A 12,524-nucleotide genomic window follows, 5' to 3' on the forward strand; every position below is an offset into this window, starting at 1 on the left:
TCCCAATAGAGCCACAGACTGGGGACCAAATCTTCAACCTATGGGCCTTTGAGGGATTATTCACATCCAAATGACAGCAATAAATATAATAAATAAATAAGTTATAGAAATAAATACATAAAATGTAAAGAAGATGGTGCTTTGGAAGACACAGCTGGAGAAGGGGAACTGGGTTCTTCAGGGTAAAGGGAGCTGGATGAGAAACTCCAGTGAGGTGAGATTTAAATAAAGGCTTGAAGGAGAGGGAATGAACCATGGGAATAGGCAATGATTTTATTTTAAATCACAAATGTGGCTAAGTTCCTTGTCAGGAGAGATGAAGGGAAGACACCTGCCATAATTATGAGATTCATGTGAAATCAATAGATTAGTAGATATCAGAGCTCAGAGTCAGAGAGAACGCTGAGAAAATCGGCCCCTTGGGGTATTCATAATTGAGCAGGAAGTCTTGACTCAATCGTATGCAAATCTCAAAGGAATTGTGCCTCATCTAACTTTTAAATTATATACTATATAAAGATGAAATATGAACAGAGGAAGAGTTAAAGAAATAGCTATTACCAGGTACAGTTAGGTCACATACATTAATGTGTCAATCTGCTTGTATGAGTTTGCTCATAAGATACAACTCACCTAGACTTTTGGAAGTTAGGAGAAGGAGAAAGAAGGGAGGAGGATTTATACAGAACTAGGAAAGGGACTTATCACACAATCTCTACTAAGGAAGAATTGTAACTTAAGCACATATTTTGTGGTCAGAAATGTTAGAGGCCAAGCTGGGTGTAGTGGCACCCATGTGTAATCCCAGTGACTCAGGAGGCTGAGGCAGGAGGATCCCAAATTTGAGGCTGGCTTCAGCAATTTAGGGAGGGCCTAAGCAAATTAGTGAGAACTTATCTCAAAATCAAGAAACTAAAAAGGCTTGAGGTGTGGTTCAATGGTAGAATGCCCCTGGGTTCCATCCCCAGTACTGCAAGAAAAATCAAAACAAAACAAAAAAATTAGAGGCCAAAATGTCACAAGAAGCATAAAGAGTTATGCTGGTTGACAGACAAGATAGGCTGCAGTTTGAAAATTTCACTGAAGGTTACCTACAGAAGGAAGCACTATATTAGAAGTTCCTGGAAAGTTCCTTTCCTGAGGAAAGGGGTTCATGTGGGGAAAAAAAAGGGAGCAAAGGAAAGAGGGTGAGGGGAAATACCTGGTAGACATCATGGAAGGGCAGACCCCAGATGTGGAAGGACAAAAGATGCTTCATTTTCCCCCAGCAACTCTGCAGCTGGAACCAGCCCAGCCCATTGGTTCTCTGGGAGCCCCCCTGAGGAGAGGCCCAGCACCCCTCCTCCTAAGCCCCTCCCGCCCCAGGTCCCCGGAAATCTAAGTCAGATTAACTGTCAGGACCCACCCCCCTGTCCTTTTGGCAAAAGCATTACTGCACCTGCTGGCTGATGCCCGGGGAATCTAGGGGAGTTTTTTTTTTTTTTTTTTTTTCCCCTTGTGAAACAGGAAGATGGGAGTCTTAAAATGCTAATGACTGGTTAGATACTGGGTCATCTGCTAAAGTACAATCTGTCAGTCAACAAGTGCAAGTGATTATTGTCAGATCCTGTTACTTTTTGACAAGGGGGAGGGTTAGAGAAAGGAATAAATGACTGAGGAGCGAGAAGAGGTAGGGGAATGGGGACTTCACAGCTATGCTTCCAGGAAGGGACAAGAGCCAGCCTATTTACCTTCAACAGTTCCAAGGGGAATAGTCACTGTGTGGAGAGGAATTTCTGTCCTGCACATCTGTGCACTTGCCCAACTTAGTGGGAACTCTGCCACTCAGACATATGATTCACATCAACTGTGTTTTTCATGAGTTTTGGAGACTTTTTTTTTTTTTTTTTTTTAAAGCAAGGCTGATGTCATTACTAAGGAACTTTTTTCTCATCGGTTCCAAACGAGGTACCACTGACAGTGGCATCAGGAAAACCTTCAGGAGTAGCTCCCTTTCCCCCTTATTCCAGAGATAGGCAAGGGGACTTCCTAACAGGTACAAAAGAAATAGTGTTTTATTTTTATCTGATCATAAATGTAATGATTCCTCATTATAAAAGTTCTGAAAAACAGACCCATATAAAATGAAGAATATTTTAAAACTCTAATAAAATTAAAACTCTAACCCAGAATGATCCAACCTCATTTACCTTTGATTTATCCTGTGCTTCTCCCCCATCCCTACCTCCTTACATTAATATACCAAGATTTATTTTAAAATTTTAGATGATATTTTTAGTGAATTAGTCTCAAAATTTAAAAAAAAGTTTGCTCACAGTAGAAAATTCAATTAAAAAAATCGAATGAATAATAAAATGAAACAAAACAAACCAAGAAAAACTATTTGTGGAGAATTTTTTTTGGGGGAAATGTTTTCTTTCTGTGTGCTTTTTGGTTATTGTTTAGCGTTTACAGCTTTCTTTTCCTTGCTCTGCCTTATTATCAGAATATCATAGGCTTTTGCCAGGAGTTGTTGGAGTTGAATGCCTGCCTGGCATGCACAAGGCCCTGGGTTCCATCCCCAACCCCCGAAACCAACCAACCAACAGCAACCCCCAAAACCACTACAAGAAGAGACAACGCTGCTGCTGTCTTTGCTGGTCTGGATGAAGCCAGAGGCAGGCAGCTGCGACATCCTGGTGGGTAGACCACTCTTGGCACCGGCTTGATGGCAGAGCAAAGTCTTGGCGACAGCACCTCAGATGGAGAAATGAGTTTGGACACCTCAAAAAAAAAAAAAAACCAAAACCCACAGTCGGGAGCAGCGGGGAGCCATCAGGCAGCCGGCAAGTGTTGGTTTTCCAGGAGGTGGCTGCAGCCAGAGGGAGTGTGAGATGCCACTCTTGGGGAGGAGGGGCTGCCCTGAAGCTGGACGCATTCTCTCCCCACATAGCTGTGGTTACCTTAATATTTTGCAATGTGTGTCTTCATGTCGGTTGCCAAGAAGACACAGCTGAGGCCAAGAGCACTGGGTCTCTTTGGAATCCCAGCGACTCAGGAGGCTGAGGCAGGAGGATCACAAATTCAAGGCCAGCCTTGGCAATTTAGCAAGACCCTGTCTCAAAATTTAAAAAAATAAATAAATAAAAAGGGCTGGGGATGTAGGTCAGTGGTTGCACGTCCCTGGGTTGTGATGAGAAGGGAGGCATTTTCAGGTAGGGGAGCCTCCTGAAGAAAAAGAAAATCTTGCTTTAATAGTGACCCTTTTGGTCCCATGACCACCATGTATCACCTCAGTTTACTTCCTTGTGAATACTTCCCAGAAAAATGGCAAGTCTTGAACTGGCAGCAGTTGAGTGGAGTGGTTTGAATCCAAGGACCAAAATTTGTTGGCTTTGTGATTTGGGGCTAGTCTTTTGCCATATCTGAACCTCAGTGTTCTACAAAATGGTGATGATGATGGTTGCCTGCATGATTGCTATATGGACTGGAGAAATGTCTATAATGTGCATGGCATACAGTTGGCACTCAATAACATCACTGTAATTGGGTCTGGTAATGGGTGTGAGGATCGTTATGGAGGTGTGAAGTATTCTACATGCCCATGAAAGGGTGAGGTCATTCTGGGGTGGAGGGAATGAAGACTCAGGCTTCCATTATGTGATGGGATAAGAATTACCACCGGGGGTGTGACCGCAACCTTTCTACCTTTGGCAGCCTGCCAAAGAGAATCCTCTGTAGCCAGTCTAATCCTCAGCCTCCTTTCGAACTTCAGAGAGGAAGCATTTTCTTTCTGGGAGTCAGGCTAAGTGAATCTACATGACCAAATGACAACAGAGGCAGGTGCAGGGTGGGGGCTCTAGTGCTAGAGGTTGGGGGGGGGCTTGGAGCTGTGTGCAGAAGTCTATGTGGGCTGAGAGAGAAGTCGATACGAGAGCAAAGAGATTCTAACATTTCTGTGGACTGTGTTGAAGGATGTTCCTTAATATCGTACAAGAGATGAATAAAAAAATGGGACTCCTTTTTTGTGATAAAATATATATGCAGAAAATTAAATATATACATCCATAAAATTGAAATGGGCTTGGTGGTGCATGCCTATAATCCTAGCAATTTAGGAGGCTGAGGCAGGAGGATTACAAGTTCAAAGCTAGTCTCAGCAACTTAGTGAGACACTGTCTCAAGGCAAATAAATAAATAAATAAATAAATAAATAAAAAAGGCTGGGGATGTGACACAGTGGTTAAGCCCCTCTGGATTCATTCCCCAATATTAAAAACAAACAAATAAACAAATAAATAAAAATTTAAAATATACCTTTTTAACCATATTTAGGTATATAATTCAGTGGCATTAAGCATATTCACAATATTGTATTCATCACAACCACCAATTTCAGAACGTTTTCATCATCCCAAACAGAAACTATTATCAAACATTAACTTCCTGGGTGGGGATGTGGCTCAGGGTAGAACACTTGCCTAGCATGCTCTAGGTCCTGGGTTGGATCCTCAGATATTAAAAAAAAAAAACAAAGGATAACACCTCATCCCACCCAATCCTAAATCCCTGATAACATCTATTCTACTTGCTGTCTCTATAAATTTACTTCTTCTATACTCTAGTCACCTTATATAAATAGAATCATATAATGTTTGTCTTTTTAAATTATTTTTTTAAATTTTGAAAAAAATAACTTATTTTATTTGCTTATTTATTTTATCTTATTTTATTTTTTTACATGGTGCTGAGTATCTAATGCCGGGTCTCCCACATGCTAGGCAAGCACTCTACCACTGAGCCACAATCCCAGTCCCATAATATTTCTCTTTTATTTTGAGCTTATTTAACTTAGCATAATATTTTCAAGTTTTATCCATGTAGTAGCATGTGCATCTGAATTTCATTACTTTATAAGGCTAAATAGTATTCCATTCTATCTATTGATGGCCACATTTCTTCCATTCATCTATTGATGGCCACTTGGGTGGTTTTCACTTTTTGGATATTATGAATAATGCTGCACTGAACATTGGTGTGCAAGTGTTTGAGTCCCTGCTTTTGATTCTTTGGGTGAATCTCTAGAAGGAAAATTGTTGGAAACTGTGTTTCTACGCTTAGCTTTGGAATTCCTCTCTAAGTGACTTTGACTGTCAAACTGCATCTTTTGTTCTTGTTTCTGAAATTGTTTCATTCTGTTATAGTTCCTCTTTCTCTTTATTTCATGCCAATAATCTATTGGGGAATCTGGATTATTTGTCTCTAGAGAATGATTCATAGTCATTGCTTGTAGTGCCATTTAATTTGTCCCTTCATTCCCCATATTTTCTGTAATCTGAAAGTTAAACAAAGTCTTGATTGGATTCTAGTTCATGTTTTTGACAGGAATATGCCATAGAGGTGCTCTGTATTTCACATCTCCTGACCACACCCCTAAGACCTGCTTTTGTCCTCTTCCCTCACCAGCATCATCAGAATCCTCCAGGGAAATTCTTAAAACTGTTGGTACATATTGGAGACACCGAATGTACTTCTAAATATAAACATAAATTTATGAGAATAAGTTTCTGAGAATGAAACACTTAGGTACATGGGCTAAAGCCTCTTTTTTCTGTGGCATGCATTTTTTAAAATAATTTCTTTTTAAAAAATTTTTAATTTGTTCTTTGTAGTTACACATGACAGTAGAATGTATTTTGCATGTTATACATACATACATGGCTGTGACGTGCATTCTTAATTTCATCCACAATGTCCTGGAGTAGATACTATGATTCCTTACTTTATAGAAGAGGAAACAGGCTTAGGGAGGTGTGCAAAGACATTGTTAGTAAGGCTGAGTAATGGAGGGGATGCAGGTCTGACTCACAGGACTGGACTTGAGGGAACATTGCAGCTTTAAGGGAGGGTCCAGCCCATCCAAGGTCCACAGACCCAGAATTCAGGCCCCCTTGAGGAAAGATCCATGAGGCCTCATCCTGTGCAAGGTGTTCTCTAAAAGTCATAGCTATTTCATGGTAGGCCTTTGGGAGATTCTGCAAGGCGCAGATTATGCCAAGGAACAGTTCTGGTTTGGAGATTGACAAGACACTTATACCCTGCTCCTAAATCATAATTGCTTGGGATGGGGTCTTGGCACCAACAGTTTTAAGAATTTCCCTGGGGGATTCTGATGCAGGTGAGAGAAGAGGAGAAAAGTGGGTCTTATGGGAATGGTCAGGAGATGTGACCTGCAGCGCTCAGAGCAGCCAGCCTGGGAAGGGGGCAATGACCTTGACAGACCTTGCTATGGTAGTAATCGGTTATCTGTGCCCGGAAAAGAAAGATAATTCTGCAGTGATATCAGAATCTCAGGAATCTTTCCCAGAAGACCCCTACCCCCTACTCACTATGCAATTAGGTCAAGGTTACTTGTTGGTCCTTGGAGTGTGCTGGGTTCCTTACTACCAACTGCCAAAGATAAGCCAAAGCCTTTCCCTTATTGTGTTTCTCTTGGTGTCCTGGGGCCAAGGATGAGGATGGAGATAGGAAAGGGGGTTCTCACCCCTAATTTAGAGATCCTCAACTCTCTTCCATAGGCCGCTCTCCCTGCTGTTTGTAGGTGGTCTCTGATCATCAGTCTTTGGTTATTTCCTGTGGTCAAGCATCTGTCAGCCAGACACTTGGTGCTGCCTGTTTATGTAGAAATAATGTCCTGTCCTCATCCTTAGGCCCTAGGTCATGAGACAATGCTCCCTCTTTTGTCCATACCTAGAGCTCCTTGTCACCTATTCCCTGATTTTTGGAGCTCACGATCCTATTTTGGGAGAAGTGTATGTAAGTGTTCCATAACAGAGTCACTTGAGTAGTTGTTGTAGTTGTTGTTGTTCTTCTTTTTAACATATTTTTAGTTGTAGATGGACACAATACATTTATTTTGTTTACTTAGTTTTGAGTAGTGCTGGGGATAGAACTCAGGGCCTCATACATATTTGGCAAGCACCCTATCACTGAGCGACAACCCCAGCCCCTTGAGTTCTTAACAGTGGTTCTTTCTACCCTGCAGCCTTCAGGATGGGGCATGCCTCTTTCTCCTTCATCATCACCATCATGACTATTTATTCAATATTTGTCGTGAACCCAGCACTGGGACAAGAGCGTAGCATAACCCATGGTCCTCAAAACAGCCACAAGGGATGGTTAGCATTGACATCCCTTTCCTATTTTGCAGATGAGGAAAACAAGAAGCATAGCAGTAAAGTAATTTTCTAAAGTTGTGTAGACAGGTAGGTATCTCCCACTATCCTGCTCCTCCTTCCCCTCCTGCCCCTTTCACTTCAGAGCTTTGCATTCTGGGAAGGAGATGAATTTGGAGTTTTCAGGAGCACCCTCACCTTGATCAAGGACACCTTGATCTCTCTGTTGGCTCTGACCTTTACACCATGGTGCTGAGTTAGGCCCACTTCCTCACTCACTGTGATTTCTTTCTGGGGCTCCAGATGGGGCCTGTGGTATGAGCCTCCACTGAACCTCTCAGATCTTTATCACCACACCCACTGGATAACGAGTTGTTACTGTCTGTCCCTGTGAATCTCAAATAGGATTAGGGGGATTAGGGTTCAAACTTTTTGTTTTTCTTCCTCATGAATAAAAAATATATCTTTTAATGTTTCCAAACATTTTATAACAAAATGTTGTATTTGGTGTAAGGGTCCTACAAGGTGGTGTCACTCCATTCCAAAGACCACACTGTGTATGAATGTATGTGTGTGTGAGGTAGGAAGTCAAAATGTTAATAATCATGATCTCTGAGTGCTGGATTCTTGCCAAAAAACTAGTTTTTCTTCACAATTTTTGCTCTATCAAATATTTAGTATGTGTGTAATAAAAGTCAAATAAATATAATCTGGGAGAAAGATTTAAAAGCATATAACAAAGGTAACTAAAATCACCTAAATCTTAACAACCAGAAATAACCGCTATTACGGTCTTGTTGTAACTGTGCTGTTATAGGTATGCATGATTGTGGTTGTCTTACTCTTTTGGTCACAAATAACCCATCCTCAGTAAGATTAGCCAAAAAGGAAAACTTATTTGGAGCACAGAGGGATTTGTTGAACAGGAGTCTGGAGCCAGGAGGGAGGAAACTGTCTGGAGCTGGCCTTGCTGTCTCTATTCTCAACAGAACTGAGGCAGAGTTCCTGTGGACTGCCTGTCATGCTTTCCCAGCTCCACCTGCTTCTTCTAGTACCTGGGGACTTCTTTCTCTGTCCATGTGGCACTGGGGACTGTCAATCACACAGTTTCTGTTCCCACCACTACCAGACATATAACATACAACATTTTAAAAAAAATTTTAAAGTATTTTTTAGTTATTGATGGACCTTTATTTTATTTATTCATTTATATGTATTGCTGAGAATCGAACCCAGTGCCTCACACATGCTACGTAAGTGCTGTACCTCTGAGCTACAACCCCAGCCCAACATTCAGCATTCTTTGACCCACTTATTAACTCAAGGTGGGAGTGTGGTCTAGGCAGTTTCAGCCAGAGACTTTTCTGTGACAGATCCATGGACTTAAGGGCCGTTTTCATTTCCTTGGGGTTAATATTAAGCTGGAGGAGATGAAGCCTGGCGCTTCTAAAGGTCTTTATACTTATTATGGGGAAAGAACTAAATCCAAGTAGAATCAAGAAGTGGAGAGAGGGAAAAAGCTGTGTGGCCCAAGGACAGCTGGGTGTGAGGCAGTACCACTCTTAGCAGTTGGTGAGTCCAAATGGTCTCTTTTGGCTCAAACTGCTTTAATCTGAGTTTCCATCACTTGTTTCTGAATAAGCCCTGACCAATATCACTTCTTTTTGTCTCATCTGCTAGAATTCCCTCTTTTGGATGCAGGTCTTTGCTGCTTTTCCAAGTGCAGAATATGGGCCCACAGCCTGACAGTTGGTAGACACTCAGTTCCTGGCTGTGTTTGAATCCAAATCCCTGGAGGTGGGATTTGGTCAGAGAGTGGAGTCACACAGCAGAGATGGTGACTGCTAGAGACCTCTGGACCTCTGGGGAGGGGGTACTATGGGCATGTAGGTGGGACAGGGAGGGGAGAGAGGGAGAGGACGAGGGAGAGGGAGAGGAGAGGGAGAGGGAGAGGGAGAGGGAGAGGGAGAGGGAGAGGGAGAGGGAGAGGGAGAGAGAGAGAGATCCAGAGAGAATGAGAACTGCTGTGAATCAGCAGACAGGCACCCTGGGGATATACTCTAGGGCTATTTCCTAGGGCTTACAATGTATTTTTGTGTGGACAGCAGTAGTGTAAATCCCACTAATACCTTGGTTTTTCTCTTACTCTGAAGACACCGGGACCTGTCTTTCACTCTGGGACCCTGCTTCCTGTCTCCTCTGTGCTTTTCTGCTGTTCCTGGATTTCCCCTCACCCCTCACCCCCTCACTTCACACTAGTCAAGGCCCTACCCAATATAGACCTTGCATTTTAGGTTCTTATTATCTAGTAAAATATACTGTGCATAGAATCCTAGTGGCACCAAGCTGAGTATGAGGACATGTGGGACAAGTGGAGGCCAGGGAGGGAGGCACACTTCTAACTGGGAAAATAAGGGCAGACCTCATTGAGGAAGTGGCTTCTGAGCTGATTTGTGGAGCCTCGCTAAGTATTAGACATTGCAAGTGGAGGGAAGGACCCAGGGCTCTAGGGTAGGAAGTAGAGGAGAGTGTGGATTCAATAAGGTTGATGAAGAAATTTGGGGTGGAAAGATAAGGCTGGACAGGCAGAACTGGGCAGGCTGGGGAGGGTCTTGAATGTCATGCATATCTGCACAGAGGACCCTAAAGCTCAGGGTAGAGAGGATGGATGGGAGGTAAACTGTGTCCATGAGCTAGTACCACCTTTAGATATCTGTAAGCAGGTCTCTGCCCCGGACCAGGCCCCAGAGAGCCCAGTGCTTTGCAGGGTCTTCCTTTGAATGGTCTAAACCTTCATTAGCTGTCAGGGATGGGTTGGGCTGGCAGTACTAGCCTAGACTGGGTGAGTGGGGGTCATGGTCTCCAGAAGCCCATTTCTCAAAAATTTCTTTAGTGATAAATACCAGCCAGAGCTACCCTCCAAACACACCTCTGAGTCAGGATCAGGACTGACATGAAACCAAGTCCCTACTATGCTGCTTTGTCATGTTCTCTGACCCTCTGCTCCAGGTGTGGGGTAAACCAGCTTCCAGGAAGAGCTCTGGAAGTCAGACCTATGGTGTGGTCCTGGAGTCTGTGCATGGGCACCCCCTCTAGGAGGGTGGCCTGGGGAGTGGATTGCTCCCACTGTTGAACATGGTATTTATTATGTGGGATCACATGAGTTTGTGTTACTGTGGTTAGTCAAGCAAAGGGAAAGTTCAAGGCTTGAGCTATAGATGGTTCACCACTGACTCTTAGGCTTGGCTGTGTGAATGGCCACATGTTGGTTCTCACCCATTGGTACTCCAACACCATGTTGCCTTACGACTACAGCTTCTAAGACCAGTGCGGGTGGAAGCAAGTGTACTCTGAGGCCTTCCCTTCCTGTCAGTGGTGCTGGGGCAGTCTGCCAAACCTCTCTGTAGTCTCCATACCATGTGTCAGGCAGTCCTCTGAAGATGATCCAGCTATTTCCTCTCAGGCCTCTTAGCACCAGCTCCACAACACCAAAGGATGTTCACCATGAATGTCCTCACTTGCCTGGAGTATAAATGAGTCTGTTCGTCTTACTGTCCCTGGGCCCCCTGGCCAATATATTTGGTCCCCATAATCATGTGAGACAATTCCCATAATAAGCCAACTTCCACAAAACCAGACAATACATATGTATGTGTGCATGTATCTATGTATGTGTCTCTGGATATTTCTGCTGATATTGTGTACAAAGCTGGGGTACGGTCAACAGCGAAAGAGATCACATTCTGGTGGTTCAGTGACTATGTCCTAAAGAGTTCTAGAGTAATGTGCTCTTCTATGTTTATGCTGTAACATTCTCAGTGATAAACTTAACATAATCTGAAACCAAATAATGACTCATATTGTTTTCTTACTCTGGGTTGCGTTTGTGATCATTATCAAGAAAGGACTGTCACAACCTCAGAGAAAGTTCCTGGAAACCAGTACTCATGACTGTGCTATGGATGATGCAGTGTCATGAATAATGGTAGAACCAGCATGAAATAAATAGTATCAGAGAATTGCAGGGGCAAGAGGTCTATATTGTTTCAATATAAACGGGTTTCGAAGAGCCATTGTGTGACTTGCTATTGGAGACTTAAGAAGTTAGGTAAGAATAACCAATTGACCATAATAACATGAAGAGATGGGTCCTGGGCTGAACAGGAGAGATGGTGCCTGTACATCATGGAATACATACATATTCAGTTACACTGACTAGGCAATAAACAAATATGTAAGTATCTCTTTAATCATCAGTGTAGTTCATGTGGATCCATAACTTTTTGATATATATTGTAAAAATCACATTGTTTATATTGACAGGGGCTCCACAACATATATTGACCCAGGGCCTGAATACCAAGGGGGTGATCTTGCCTTGGGTAGTGTTTGAGATCCAGCCCCTCACAAGCTCCTACCCCTCACCTTTGTAAGAAGCCTCATCTGTCATGTAGAGAGAATGGTCACTTGGGACCCAAGGCTCTGCACCCTGTTTGCAGCTACCTGGGCCTCTGCACCAGGACTCCTGGGGGACAAGGCATGTGTGATGGAAGAAGAGACCTATAGTTGGGGAAGAAAAAGTCACCAATTAGGTGGATGAAGAATTGATAGGGAAAGGCATACTAGACACCTAATCCATAAACAAGGGCATGTCCTGGGCTTTTCCTACTCCTCGCCTTTGTCCCCCCAGTTAGTCACCATTTCAGCCAGCTTGTATGATCTATCTCCAGAGACACATACATATATACATGCACACATACATATGTATTGTTTGGTTTTGTGGAAGTTGGCTTATTATGGGAATTGTCTCACATGATTATGGAGACCAAGAAGTCCTACCTTCTGCTATGTGCAAGCTGGAAACCCAGGAAAGCCAATAGTGTAACTAAATCTAAGTCCAAAGGCCTGAGAACCAGGATTTCCAATGTCTGAGGCCCAGAGTTAACCTAGCTCAAGAGAGAGAATTTGCCTTTTTTCCACCTTTTTGATCTATTTGAGCTCTCAAGGGATTAGATGACGTCCACTTACATTGGTGAAAGTGGATCTTAGAAATAATGTTTTATCAGCCATTTGGGCATCCCTTAGCCCAGTGAGCTTGACACACACAGTTAACCATCACAGAGCTAGTCCAACTTTCCTCTTCATCCCACTGCCCCTGCCTCAGCGGGCATCTCATTTCTCTCCTGGACATTGCAATAGTTTCTTCCCCACTCTTTCTCTGCTCTCTCTTTGTCCCTCTACCTTGCTCCTCTAGTTTTCTCTAATTTGGATTCCCCTCCCCCACCCCACCCCAGGTACTGAGGATTGAACCCAAGGGTGCTTAACCACTGAGCCACATCTACAGCCTTTTAAAATATTTAATTTAGAGAC

This window comes from Ictidomys tridecemlineatus, chromosome 3, assembly GCF_052094955.1.
Source record: "Ictidomys tridecemlineatus isolate mIctTri1 chromosome 3, mIctTri1.hap1, whole genome shotgun sequence".
Lineage (NCBI taxonomy): Eukaryota > Metazoa > Chordata > Mammalia > Rodentia > Sciuridae > Ictidomys > Ictidomys tridecemlineatus.